This window comes from Lissotriton vulgaris, chromosome 4_1 (assembly GCF_964263255.1).
Source record: "Lissotriton vulgaris chromosome 4_1, aLisVul1.2, whole genome shotgun sequence".
NCBI lineage: Eukaryota > Metazoa > Chordata > Amphibia > Caudata > Salamandridae > Lissotriton > Lissotriton vulgaris.
In genome coordinates, this window is record NC_141691.1 from 686,084,179 (window position 1) to 686,099,735 (window position 15,557).

Below are 15,557 nucleotides of genomic sequence, written 5' to 3' on the forward strand. Positions count from 1 at the left end.
GCCACGCATTACATCATGTACGTATGGGGTCACGCCTGCTGCGCGTTGCGTATTCGACAAGTACATGCTGCCAGGCCCTATGGTACGTCACAGATGTACAGTATTGCGCCGGGTACGCCATTCCCTTTTTTTTGTCTGAAAAGTATATCTAAATAACTTTAAACAGTATATGAGAGCACGCGAAAATCTTAATTATTTTAAACATTTATATATTTCTAACGGTACTAAACTTATATTATGATACATATATTTTGTCAAAATCGCGTTGGTGCGGCCTCCTTGCACGCTCGGTGCGTGATTGCCATGTGACCTTAAAAAAAGCATTTGATTGGATCATAACATTTCCCATTGTAACAGTTGAAAGACCCCACCCATTTTACTCATTCTCTCTACAGCGTTTGATTAGAGACACCTCTTCTGCTTAGAAAGCTTTTTTGAAAAGTGTTTTCCTGTATACACATATCTTATACTACACACAACAACGATCATCTTGATCAATATTCATGCTCCATACATTAGCCTTGCACGTGCGATTGCCATGCATCTCAAACGTTACATCAAAAAACAAATATGTGTTACACGATGCACCTGGTGTGTGTGTCTGCACATTATTGTGCTGCCTTTCATTCTGGGTATTGGTGGCTCTAAGGAGCACCATCAGCCAGGGGCAGACTGCACATCCTAGATCACATGCCATCTCATTAACGATAGTTTCTGCCCTCCCGAAACATGCTACAATAACCTAAATTGCACACTCTGCGAGGTCAAAACTACAAAAGAAACCCACATAAGTACACTTCCTGGCCAGGCTGGAACTAAACAACGCCCAGGTCCCTAGAATAATTATTCACACCCCTACGCTAGCCTGGCGTACTCAAGCCCAGACCACGTTACGTACGTATAAATAGGATAACCACGACGCCACACATCCCTCTTCTTCCACACTACCTCAAATGATATGCCGCCTCCACCTCGCATTTCACAATGCGCAATAAAAAAAAAGAAATGGATCCATGAGGAGTACACCATCCTGGCAATCAACACAGGCTCTAAATTGTGAGCCCTAATGCCCGTCGTCTACGAAAGGGATCCATGAGGTGTACTCTCCTGCACTCAACACTCCATCTGAATTATGATCACTGCTGCCCGTAGTGTTTGCTCACACAACAATGACAGCAGGTAAGCAGAGCGGCCTGGGTGCACAGGGCCTCCAATTGAGCGCAGTGCAGCGAGAGGGGTGGGGTGCCTCAGCCTGGCTGCGCAGGTGCGAACAAATGATATTGCCATGTCTTATGATGTGATCTTTGACCTCATTCAGTCACATCTCTATCTCATTTTAAAGACCTGCTGGACAGTACTGTAGGCCTGAGCCAGCGGGCAGAGCTGCCCTAAAGACACCTGTTGAGGGCAGTTCTGTGGGAGGGGTGGGGTGCATCACCCTGAGTGAGCATGTGCGAAAAAGCGATGTTGCAGTGCATAATAATGTGATCTCTGACCTCATTCAGTCACATCGGTCTAATTTTAAGGACCTGCTGGACCGTACTGTAGGCCTGAGTCAGGGGGCAGCGCTGCCCTACAGACATGTGGCGTTGGCTTTTAGGACACTGTAGTGAGCTCCTTACTAATTGTACATGCACACAGGCTCCCACCACTGCATTACACGCACACATTATGCTTCTAGCATGTGCTCTGTTCCTTTATATGTGAACGTTAGCATAACATATTATTATTTAACCTTGTGTATTCTCGTGCACTCCAACTCCTCTTTGAACCACAATTACCACTAACAGTTGGTAGATTGTACTTGAAAAACGAAGGATGCACTCAACTCCTATTTTCTATCAAGCTTGAAATAAACATTCATTTACCTCCAGACATTTCCACCATTAAAATATTTCTCACTTTTCAGACATTCCATTGATGGTCACAAGAAGGGCGGAGTGGGAGCTTAACCCGCAATGATGCCCTGGCATTCTGACACCTTGCATTGTGATATCAAGACACCGTCCCCGACTGGAGAACTGGTCTACCGTACAAACATACCCCAAACTAGGAGCTTGCACCAACATGTTGTGGGACACAACAGTGGTGGCAGGTGAGCAGTGAAGCCTCGGTGTGCAAGACCTACAATTGAGCACAGTGCGGGGGAAGGGGTTGGGGTGCGGCCCCTGGGTGCACAGGTGCATCCAAGCAATTTTCCCGTAGCTAATAATGTAGCACTATCTTATCAAAGAACGGCGATAAAATGATCACCACTTTAGCGGCAGGAAACTGCTGCTAAAGCGATGATATGGGGTTGATAATATGCCCTTGTGAATTGCTATAGAAGCCCAGGTTCACACCAGAACCTGGGCTTCTAAGGGAATTCACAAGGGCATATTATCAACCCCTTATTGACCTTCCTTCATAATATGGCTCATAATCTCTGGCCTCATGTATTTAATTTTAAGGACTTACTGAACCACACTCTTTATCGCAGACCCCAGCGTCCTAGACAAACGGGTGACGGAGGGTAAACACTAAGGGCTGGGTGCAATAGGCCGTCGCTCTGTCTCCACCTCCCTCTCTTCTTTTGACTCTCCCTACCCTTCTCCCTTCCACCCACTCCCCCTCGCTTCCATTCTCACTATGATCCTTTCATTCGGACTACCTTTCTTTACCTCTTCCGCATAGCACACATACTTAAGTTTCATTTTTGTCTTGCAGGTTTCCAACGCTTCTTCTACTGGACTCCAACCCACGTTTTTTTTACTATACTGTTCTATTCAAGTTACATTTCTATTTATTTCTGTTTTAATAAAGGTTACTTTTTTTCAAATAAATAACTTAGTGTATAGGTCTTCTTTTTCTAACAAAACTTGTCTAATATTTATTGTGAAAATCATCTGTTTATAGGAGATTTTAAGGACAACATTTTTTAATATTAGAGTGCACCTACCAAGCATAATCTAACTGACTATTAGACAAATGATGCCTAGGTAATTGTACAACTGCAAGAGTTCTGTGAGTGTATCACTTTATAACACCATAAGTACTGCCCGTGTGATTACAGAACAAATAAGGCACTGCCTAGGACCACCAAGGCTTTAGGGACTGCTGAGGCCCACCCTGCATATTTAAATAAAGACTCAGAGTGTGGCGATCCCCGCACTTCAGTTGGCCTTGAACTCCCCAAACAATTGGTAAACAATACCCGGGAAGGTGGCGCAACCCTAGGCTGCAAAATGTCTCTGTGCCCTTTCGCGCCTAATTTACATGTGACATTAAGATCCTCAGTCTTACAGAGACCCCGCAATATAATAAATGGATTGGCCATGGAACATTACCCACCCACCAGGGGCCTCATTTAAAAGAAAGGGTAAGACCCAGCTTTTTTTTGTTCTTTCTTTCCGTTTTTACCATCCGCATCCCCTCTATTACCGCGATACGAGGTTTTCCTCCTCTTGCTTCAAGTAGTCAAACATCTATTTGCTATCACAGGGTGGAAGCCATGTACCACCCTCTAATAGTAAACACAAATGTCCAGAGAATGCACACCCTCGGAAATTGTATGAGCTGCACCTGAGAGGTCGCCCTCCTACTACCATGATGCATTTGTTTGTATAAACGCATACTAACACTACTTACATATGTGTAGTACAGTGACCAGAATGTAGTGAAGACGCAGCGGAAGTGAAAAATCGAAAAATATAAATCCTACCAGAAATCAGATGGCATAGTTCAATGAGCGGCCGACCCTAGCATGAGTAGAAACAGCTACACGAACAAAACATGTCTTCAGCACAACGCAAGCAATTTTGATATATTGGTGAGTGGTGCCTTCTTTTTCCCTTCTACCGCTTGTCGCCAAATTTATGTAGTAAAGTGGCAGACAGCAGTGTCTCCAATAAGTAGATTTATTACAAGAAAACAAGACACCTGAAGCAACCACCAGCAGGAGATAACAGCAAAGCAACCGTTTAATCCAGCACCGTGTACAAACTCCGCAAGGTTCCCCTCATGACAGCCCTACATTCTAACGTTACATATTGAGGGCCATATTATCAAGGAACGGTGTTAAAATTATCGCCGCTTTAGCGGCAGGAAACTGCTGCTAAAACAGCGATAATGGGCTTGATAATATGCCGTAGAGAATTCCAATAGAAGCCCATGTTCTGGTGTTAACATGGGCTTCTATTGGGATTCTCTACGGCATATTATCAAGCCCATGATCGCCGTTTTAGCAGCAGTATCCTGCCACTAAAGCGGCGATAATTTTAACGCTGTTCCTTGATAATATGCCTCTTAGATTCTAGTAGAATTACATACTAACCTCCTACTATGACTTACAATGGTATACTACACAGAGCACATGACTTTACAGCAATGAGCTCATGGTTTAATCCACAAGTCTTGAGACCAGTAGGGGTAAGACTTTCGCTTCCCACTCCCTATATTGTATAAACGTAAACTAACACTTCTTCCACAAGATTGCCACAGCTCCCAGAGCACATCACTTTACAGCAATGAGCTCACAATTTAGGCTCATGGTTTAATCCCAGAGTCTTCACACCAGTAGGGATGAGAAGTTCGCTTCCCACTCCCTATATACTATCAATGCATACTAACACTACTTACACACTTTAAAGCAATCAGCTCAGTTTCATCCCCAAGTCTTCACACCGGTAGGCGTAACTACTTTGCTTTCCACTTCCGGTATACTATCAACACACAGTAGCGGTCAGTAGTTTGCTTCCCACTCCCTGTATGGTATAAACGCCTACTAACACTACTTGCACACATATGCTACAAACACCAGACCACATCTCTTTACAGCAATGACCTCACGGTTTAGACTCTTGGTTTCATACCCGAGTGTAGCACCATATCATACCACCATGCCACTCTGAGCAACACCGCACTTTCAGACCATTAACAGTGATAACTACCTACTGGCGATCGCCAGTAGGTAATCAAGAACAAATTACTATAGTACCTTGATTCTTTTAGCTTTAAAAAATTCTCTCTATTACTGTCTTTCTACTTTTCCATATAAATAGTTTTTTTAATATTCAAGTACACATCAAAGTCAGAAATGCAACGTATTCTATCAACACACTTTCTAGAACATTCTGCAGCACGTGGAGGTTAAAGGTTCGTCAATTTTTTTAAACCTAACGATTTTTTTTGCAACATTTTCTCGAACATTTAACGGCATGTGCAGGTTAAAAGTTGACAATTGTTTTAAGTTCGAACAGTGCCTTCCAAAGGCAAGTAGCAGGTGTGGCTGAGTTGAGCAAATGTTATACTATAATATATACTCCACATGCAAACTGCTTTTTCTTAACCAATAACAAACATACTTTTCCACAAAACGAATGTGCATCCTACTTTTAAAAAACAATGCTTTTCATCTCCCAATCAGGTACCGTTTTGTATGCGAAAAGAAACTAGTTCCCCATCATTAAACATATCTCTTATTCTACGAAAGGAACTGCATGAGATACAGACATCTTTCTATACCTTCCAGCCATACCTTCAAAATGCTAGTGTGGACCGTAGGACATAGCTATGTTTTCTGGTGCAAGAGGTATGCAGAAAAGACCTAGGTTTACAAAATGTGGACATTAAATGGTTTGGACAAAGAGGATTGAAGTGGCACCAATTGTTGCCTTTGGTTAAAACCTGTTTGCATCTCCATCTTGTGCACTGTGGTGGAAACGACCTAGGCACATTGACTGGGGTAGATTTGGAAATGCTTATGAAGATCACCTTTGGACAATTGATGTTACTTTTGCCTCAAACTGTCTATTCCAATATATGCCAAAGACTGAAGTGGAAATGGTCCAAACAATTTTGTTCTCAGATTGAAAAATCTCGGAAAAAAGTCAACAAAGCTGTCCCGGCATACCTCAGAGACCACAAAATGGGGTCCAAATACAACAACAACATACGTTTTGATATGGCGGATATATACAGAAGTGATGGAGTGCACTTCACAGATCATGGAAACCGAGTTTTCCTGAATAACTTGAAGCTGTGCATCCGAACATATATGTAGCTCCAACTAATGAACACAAGGGCTCTTTTTAGAGCCACCCTATAACTTACAACATAGGCCTGCTATTTTAGGGCCATATAACACCAACTCCTACACCCTTGCCAAAATGTATTCTCCACACAGCTGTGGCGCAGTGGCCAGACCATCTCACTTTGCAGCACAGCCCTCTCGCTTTGATCCCCAGCTCTACTCACCCATAGGGGTGAGTAGTTTGTGTTTTACAAATACCATATTGATTTACCTTCGCATTCCCTATACAACACCACCTAAGCACCATACACAAGCTACAATGTTCTAAACAAAAGTTCATCAAAGTAGCTATAACTACATGCTGACACTACCTGCACAGATGTGGCACAGCGGCCAGAGCACATGACTTCACAGCATATGACATACAGTTTGGGCTCACGCTTTGATTCCCGACTCCAGCAGCAGCACAGCTTAGCAACATGAGACTCTAAACAATACCTCACATATATTCCGTACCCCAGGACTTTCATACCAGTACAGGTCAGTAGTTCGTCCTAGTAGTTATAAACACATCCGGACACTACTTCCACAACTGTAGTGCAGCAGCCACGGCACATGACTTCACAGCATAAGACACACAATTTGGGCTCACGCTTTAACCCCCAAGTCCCGCACCAGCTCACCTTACCCGCATCAGACTCTACGCAATACCGCACTTAATTTCCGTAGCCCACCACTTATACTTTAATTTCCGTAGCCCACCACTTACACACCGGTAGGGGTAAATATTTCACTTCGCACCCCCGCTATAGCACACTCTGAACACCCCACAGAGGTTACAGTGGTCCTACCCTCCTATTTCCACTTTGTTCCCCTTTTTTCACCTTACTCGCTTCAATGGAATCACAAAATGGTGGCCAACACTTCCTAGCTGCAACCGCTCGCACCGCTCGCAGCCAATCAGCAGCAAGCTTGTGCTCGCAACACCTCAGCCAATCAGATGGCAGAATTCCCAAATATCGATATCTGTAAATTTCAATATTTCTCAAAAACTATTGAACGAATTTACATCAAATAAACAAAAGCGTGCTTTCTAGACCAAGATCCTTCCACCTGCCAAATTTAGGGTAATTCCGTTCACCCGTTCGACCTGTAGCCTTGTCTAAAGATTCCTATGGACATTACCAATGAAAAAACACGTTTTGGGACCTACTTTATCTCTGCCCCTCCTTGACGAATCACCCTCGAACTTTTTTTTTTAAGTTGAAATCGTTTTTATTGAGTAAGAAACGGAAAAATGAAAATAAGGTACAAACAATAATACATACATACATGAATCATTTTGTAATCATGTAAAATAAAACAATATAGTACAATTACAGAATAGAAATGCAAAATACAAGTCCACATATCGCTTAGAGGTCAGATGGTATATCTATGAATAGAATACATATTTGAGCTTGCATTGAAAGCACATTGTTGTACACGCTAGAGATCGTTTTCAATCAGAGCAGCATTCTCTAGTATGAGGACTATATCCGCTAAACCACATCATAAGAGACATTAAGACGCGCATACGTGGGCTAGGACAGAAAAAAACAATTAACATACATTGTGTTTCACTGAATGTAGTCTATAATAAGTAACACTTGATACTGTAAGATGTCTATATACCAAATGCCAATGTTGTAACCACCAGATCGGTTTGCTTTAGAAAGTTACAATAGAAAGTTACAATATTGTCCTTGTTGCATACTTCCCGTGTTGGAGGGGATTATCATACATACAAATGGTATAGGTAACTACTCACGGTGGTTCAAACGAGAAGGAAGAAGCGTCAAGAGCGTTCCACAATTTTTTGTTGGATACAAGCCATGGAGAAGAGTGCAAGGCAGTGTTGTCAGACCCTCTGATGCATGACACCCAATCTTTCCATAGTTTGAATGAGACCTCCGAGGCACTTTTCCATTTGCACAAGACAACTTTACAAGCTAGTGTGATTAGTAGATCAAGTAGCTGACGGTCATGGTCTCTTGCAAGTGTTGGGTCAATGACACCCAGTAGTACATAAATAAATTCCCTCATTGGTTTAATCTAAAATATGTGTTCAATGCAGTCAAAGACGTTAGACCAATATTTGTGTAGTGAGGGGCAGTGGAAGAGCATGTGTGATAGATCCCCTTCATGTAGGGAACAATGCCAGCATGTGGGGCTGTCTCTTAGGTTTAGCTTGAATAATTTTTGGGGGGTCCAGAACACCCTGTTGATCAACATGTACTTGGTTTGGGAGAATATCGGGGATACCTTATGTGTAAGAGCCGAGGCGTGAATCTTATCCCAATCAAGGACTATGCCCGTGTTGTTAGGCTCTTCTTCCCACTTAACTTCGTTCCGTCTTTGGGCTTTGCCTAGTGTTGGTAAAAGCATTTTATAAACTCTTGAAACAAAGTGACCTGTATATTGGAGGCGCAGGAGTAACGTTTTTAACCAAGGATCTGAGGGTGTAAACGAGCGGGTGGACAGGGCCGTTTTCAACTTCAGGAATGCGTAAAAGTCTATTGGTTGAAGATCATGTTTAGCTTGAATCGTAGAGAACGGTAGTGGCAATTGGCCATCGTACAAGTCTGAGACCATGTTGATATCGTTAGTTGACCAGTGTTCCCAGAAGGGTGATTTTCCGTTAATCCGGATGCTTGGATTATACCATAGGGATGAGGAAGTCGTCTTTTTTACCGGTCGGCCTGTTTCATGGGTTTGGTCTAATCTAAGAAGTGCTCTCCTAGTATTAAGCATAATGTACTTGTAGTGTGTGAGGTGTGACAGGTCCATTGTAAGTATTGCTGGGAGAGTGGCATTGCCTATGATTGAGCTCTCTATTGCAATCCATAGTGGTATGTAACTTGAGCCTTCACTAAACCAGTACGCCCCTTGCTTGCACAAAAAGGCAGTTTGATAGTTCCTAAAATTGGGAAGGCCGAGGCCTCCTTGTATCTTAGCTAGTTGTAGTTTTTTCATAGCCACTCTGGGTTTCTTCCCTTGCCATAAGAACGCACTGAATAATTTGTTTTTCTTTTGTAAAAAGTCTTCTGAAAAGGTCATAGGTAGCATCCTTGCTAGGTAATTAATTAAGGGAGTGATCATCATTTTCAGCGTCTCCACTCTCCCCCACCACGATAAGTATTTTGGGGACCATCCATCAAGGAGTTTGTTTATTTTCTTTAGGAGTTGTTCTTCATTAATTTTTAAAGTCGTGATTAGATCTTTTTCGAAGTCTATCCCCAAGTACTTGAAACTCTTAGGTTGCCAAGTGAGCCCGGAATCACCTAGTATATCTTTACTACCCATATTATTCAATAGTTTGACCTCAGTCTTATCTTTATTCAAGGAGTAGCCAGACACGTCGGAGAATTCCTGGATGGTAGATAGCAGGGCAGGTATTGCTTCTTCAGCTCGCTCAGTGAGTACTAAAACATCATCTGCATAAGCTGTGAGTTTTATAATGCAGTCGTTGAAAGGAATCCCTGGGATGTTATCATTGTTGCAGATTTGGTATAGAAAGGGTTCGATCGCCAGTAGGAATAAAGAGGGGGACAAGGGGCAACCTTGTCTAGTCCCTTGTTGTAAATTAAATGGTGATGAAAAGCCCCTCCTGCTCTTACCCTCGCTATAGGACAAGCATACAATGATATTACCATTTTGGTGAAAAAAGGACCTAAACCAAATTTGTGCAGGACAGCCTCCAGATATGACCAGTCCACTTTATCAAATGCTTTCTCTGCATCAAGTGTTACCGCTGTAATGGGTGTGGTTAAAAATGTTGCCTTTTCAATGACATGCGCTAGGATTCTAGTATTGTCACTTGATAACCTATTTTTTAGGAAGCCGGCTTGTGAGGGGTGAATTAGGGTAGGAAGGTCTTCCTGTATTCGTCGAGCCAGTATTGAGGCTAGGAGCTTACAATCTAGGTTGATTAGCGAGATGGGTCTATAGTTCTTTGGAAGCTTAGGGTCTTTCCCTTCTTTGAGTATAACGGATATCATTTCTGAGGGCAGCCTGGTCAAGGTACCCTCACGCCGCTTTACTTATTAGGCACTTTGCGCTCTATTAGGCGCGCTGCTGACATTTTAACTTACCTGTTTTCTATTTGTGTTGCATTCAGTCTTGTTTCCCTTGTTTTTAATTGGGCTACAAATCCCCCTCACTTGCAGCATAATTGTTTGCACACCGCTGCTTAGCGGGTCCAGTTCTTGGGGCGGAGAACTACAGGCGCCATCTTAGGTGTGGTAGGGACACTTTGCGGGCGCCATTATCGAGCGGTCTAGTGCTCCGGCAGCCTCGCGGGACGCTTATTTAAAGCTCCCCTCAATGTGCAGCGGTTTCGCGCAGCAGCCGCGCCTTCCCTGCGCCTGAGTCGTGCCAGAGTCCTGCCCGCCTGCGCCCCTCAGCGCTTAGAAGGTGTGGGTCGCGGCAGGACTCTGAGCTCCAGTCTCATCGTCATGATGTCATCTACTATTACATACCAAAGGGGGAACTGCTGGCCATCAGAGATGGGGTCATTAACTGTGGCCAAAGCCATGTTGGCCCTCTATGTGGTCCTTACCGGTGTACATGCGGAGGCTGGGCCTTAGACACTCCTGTCCCTATTCGAGCGGTGGAGACGCCACTCTCGCATAAGAGCACGACAGTAGCGCGTGAACTCAGTATCTGGAACCTAAATGTTAGATCGCTGGTAAAACATCATCAGGAGATACACGACCTCATCAAGGACGAGTCTCCGGACTTATTTTTCTTGACAGAAACCTGGCTGCAGGATACGGACACTTCTATCCTCAACCTGGCCTTCCCCCCGGATTATTCCATCTTCACGCACAATCGTGCTACCAGAATGGAGGTATTGCGATGGCCATTAAGTCGTGTTATCTGTGCGAATGGAAAGTCTTAACAATCCCAGGATGTGAGAGCGCGCTCTTCAAAGTTTCATTTAGTCATCACTTTACCTTCTCTTGTATTTTGATTTATCGGCCTCCAGGCTGTGATTCGGCTTTTAGGGCATCTCTACCTGATTTAATCAGCACCTTGGCACTAGGATGTGCTAATTTTAGTATTCTCAGAGACCTCAATCTTCATTTTGACTGCCCGACCTCCCCTACTATCAGTAGTATTTTGGCCGACTTAGAGGCCTTGCAACTTACCCAGCTGGTCACATCTCCTACGCACATTGGAGGGCATATTCTTGACCCTTTTTTCACCAACCTAGCGGGGGCTAGGGCTTTATGCCCTACTCAGATCGCTTGGACAGACCATATGTTGGTGAAAATGTTATGCCCCACTCATGAGCACCCCTTTAAACCTCAGGACAGAACAGTACTCAGGCGCCACTGGAACAAACTGGAACAAACTGAGATTGGAGGATCTCTACCATCTGCTGGAAGAAGCTCCGTTGGGCCCCATAATCAATGCAGAACACGGATATGATCTCTTCTGTGAGTGGGTTACCAGCGCCCTCGATTCATTGATCCCCATGGTTTGGTCTAAGTGTCGCACAAAAGAACCCAGCCCCTGGTATGATAGCTCGCTAGCGCTTCTTAAAAAAGCTTGTAGACAGGCCGAGAGGGAGTGACGGAAATCGTTTGATCCTAGTAAAAAGGCATGCTACTTCGCCAAAATAAAAATCTACCATAGGGGGGTGTGTAGAACACGAGCAGCCTTTTATGGCCAAGAATTCCAAAATAGCTCCAATCCGTCAAAACTCATTTTTAAGGTACTAAAGGACCTGATGGCTAAAAGGGCAACAGCGGCGGAAATCTGTTCGGATTCCCACTGCGAGGACCTGGCCTCCTTTTTTCTCGAGAAAGTCCAAGCCATTTATCCAACCTTCCCGAATGGTACTCACATCCCGGAGCCAGTCAGCTGTAGTTTGGGTGGATGTGAATTTCTTATTACCCTGCCCTATCTATCAATTGAGGCCTTCAATACATTGAGCCTTAAAATTAAATCAGGATCCCCTGCAGACCCGCTTAAACCGGCTCAGTTCAGGATTATGTCCTCTTTATGCCGTACTCTGGTGCTTTCTCTGATCAATCTGTCTTTATCTTCAGGTGTAGTTCCCACTAGGTGGAAACAGGCCGTAGTCACACATATTCTGAAGAAGGCTACCCTTGACCCCCTCAAACTGGAGAACTACCACCCTATTTCCCTTCTTCCTTGGGCTGCGAGTTCAAAATGCTGCAGCCAGAGTGGTGATTGGTCTGCTGAGGCAATGTTCTGTATCAAACACGCTGCGCTCTCTCCACTGGCTTCCTATGAACCAGAGGATAAAATTCAAAGTACTATGCTTTGCCTTTAAAATCCTCAAGGGCTCATCTCCTCAAATACTTGAGAATCTGTTGGTGCCATATGTACCCTCGCGAACCCTCAGATCCTTGGGCCAAAATCTGGCAGTTGTCCCGCGCTTTAGGCTGAGCAGAGTCGGTGGTCGCTCTTTTCGGGTGCTGGCGGCGAAGCAGTGGAACTCTCTTCCCCCTCACACCCGGGCCCTTGAAGACCTCTTATTGTTCAGACGCGTCATCAAGACTTTTCTATTCGTCTAGCCTGTATTATTCTGCTTCGCGGTTGTTCCATTCTTTGGCCTTTTAACTGAGTTGTGTGTTGTGTACCTTGCAAAGCGCCGGGACGCCCCTTTGCTGGGGCAGCTGAGCGCGGCATAAGTGCAGATAACATAAAATAACATAACATAACCGCCTCGGCTAGTGTCCCCGTTACCTCTCCGGTCACACCTATTTCATGGAACATATTTAATATTGGTGACGTGAGTGACTGGGAGAAACACTTATAAAATGTTGCCGTGAACCCATCAGGTCCGGGAGCCTTCCCACATTTAAGTGATTTGATCGCACTTGAGACCTCTGACTCTGATATCGGCTTATTAAGGGTCTCACGCTTCGTCGTGGTAAGTGTTGGTAGATCACATTTAGTGAGGTAGTTTCCCACCTTCTCCTTCTCCACACTAATATTTTTGGCATACAGTTTCTCATAGAACTCTTTGAACAGTTCCGATATTTTGAGGGGGTCTGAATTGGGTACTCCTTTGTCATCCATCAGGAAGTTAATTATGTTTTTTTGTATTTTAAATTTAAGGTATGCTGCTAAACCCTTTCCTGCCTTGTTAGATTCGCAGATTTTAAGCTGTTTTCTTCTGTCTAGCCAGACTCCTGCTCTTTCACTTATCAGTTTATTATAGGCATACTTCTGGTTTGTTAACTTATTAAGCGTATCAGTAGATATATATTTTAGATATTCATTTTGGAGTTTTGAGATGTCTTCTTCCAATTTTAGTAATGCGGCATTATGGTTCTTATTTACAGCAGAGTTATTTTTATTATGAGACCCCTTATGGTGCTCTTTAGAGCCTCCCATCTAATGGAGTCAGTGGTGTCACCCTTTTTATTGATTGTCAGGTATTCTTTAATGGCCTTTTCTATGGTGTCCCTGTTTTTCTTGTCGTTTAGGATGACTTCATTAAGGCGCCACATCGATTGGCGAAGTATTGGTTTTACATTTGTTATAGTAAGTGAGATGCATGAGTGGTCCGAGACCACCCTTGGCTCAATACTTGTGTCCTCAATCCTGGCTATAGCATTTTTGGTGATGAATAGTCAATTCGAGAGAAAGAATCATGTGGTGGGGAGTAAAAAGAATAATCTCTACCCACGGGGTTCTGTAGTCTCCACGTGTCTATCATGTTAAATCTGGTGCAGAGCCTGGTAAACTCTTTATGGGCTTTGTTGGGGCGGAAATTACATTTAGAATCCCTGTCCAGGGTAGGATCTAGCGGGAGGTTGAAATCGCCAGCAAGGATATGGATCGCCATGTCCGGAATAGTATCCAGTTGTTTTGTTAGTTCTGACCAGAAGGAGGGTTCGTGTGCATTTGGAGCATATATGTTTGTGATGTAAAACTCTGGGTCGTCTTTAGTCAATTTCGCCGTAACCCATCTACCTTTAGAGTACATTGAGGAAGAAACTATATCTATGTTGGCCTTTTTTGCTATTAGTATTATCACCCCGTTTTTCTTAGCTATGGCCTCAGATCCCACAAATTCCGTATAGAATTTATTCCGTAGTGTATGGAAATGTTTTGCCTCTAATTTTGTTTCCTGCAGCAAAGCTATGTCCCCTTTCTGTCTGCGCAGGTAATCTAGTATTGTCTGTCGGTTAATCGGTTGATTCAAGCCCTTCACATTTAATGAGAGTATTTTAAGGTTACCTATCCTCGTTTTCCCTATAGGTTTGTCAATGGAGGCTGCCATCATGTATCATAGGTAGATCTTGTAGAAGAACAGATTGGACCTACTAGTCGACAATATTTTGTAACCAAGTAGCCCCAGAGTAGGAGTAGGGTAGTGATCATGATTCCTGTTGATGAGGCCACATCATCAGCAATTACGTGAGGTGTTCCGAACTGTATTGGTAGGTGTATACTTTGTGGGCAGAGCAACTGCAGTAAGGCGCGAACCCTGGTGTTAGTGTAGGCAAGTGCGACGGTTGAATCGAGAAACACAGTAAAGAGCATCAAAGAAAATGAAGAAAATGTAAAAGAAAGCAAAACAAGACATTCCCATCCCATCCCCCGTCCCTAGACCCTCCCTCCCACCCCAACCCTCACCCTCGACCCTCCGCTCCCACCCCAATTGTAGAAAAGGAACACGGTGACTCGGAAACGACCACGAGACCGCCTCCAAGCAACTCACTACATCAAATACATTTTAAGAACTGCAAATATATTTCTGAACATGAAAGCAAACAAATAGGGATCCTTAAGGAGCCTCATCAAGGAGCCAACATTTGGATCTTTAAACAGACTGTTTTTAGGCAAACCATTAACCATTAGAAAAACCATTAATATGCCAGGTGTATCTGTAATAACTTGCATTCAAACCATATCTGAACATAACAAGATTAGCCTTAATCTTATATATTTAGGAGCATTACGTAGTGAACAGAGTGTTGAGCCTGCTGTTTAGCAGTGGAAAATCATAATTTGATCACAGTAGCTTGGGCATCAACAGATAATGGCCAGAGTTATAGGGTCATAACATAGGACGAAAGCGACTGTGTGTGGGATATACGCCACTGATCTCAGTCCTCTGGTGGGCAGAGCCCATGGGGACAGTTTAAAGTCAATGTAGAATGTGCTATGTGATTACAATATCAGATGATCACTTGTAGCCAGATGCAGTCGTGCCCGCCAGCTCCGGCGAGGTAACCTCCATGCAGCCGTCCTCCTGGTTATATATTAGGCGTCTGAGCTTTTGTGGGTCGGAGAAAACATGGGTTGCACCTTGTATTGTGACTTTAAATTTCGCGGGGCCAATGAACCCATATTGGTTACCCAATGATTTCAGTTGCAGTCTCAACGCAAGAAAGGCTTTCCTAATGTCCATAGTCTCTTTACTGTAGTCCTGCGATATATACATTTTGTGCCCTTTCCATAGAACATGGTTGTGTTTGCAGACAAATGTGAGAATTTTTAACATAGGAGCTGATAT

General features: G+C 43.7%; 1 protein-coding gene across 1 annotated transcript in view; it reads right to left on the reverse strand.

The window, feature by feature from the left end:
- The window catches only part of SPMIP7 (sperm microtubule inner protein 7), a 232,824-nt gene that overhangs the window by 137,825 nt on the left and 79,442 nt on the right, over positions 1-15,557 (reverse strand). The window lies entirely within an intron of this gene.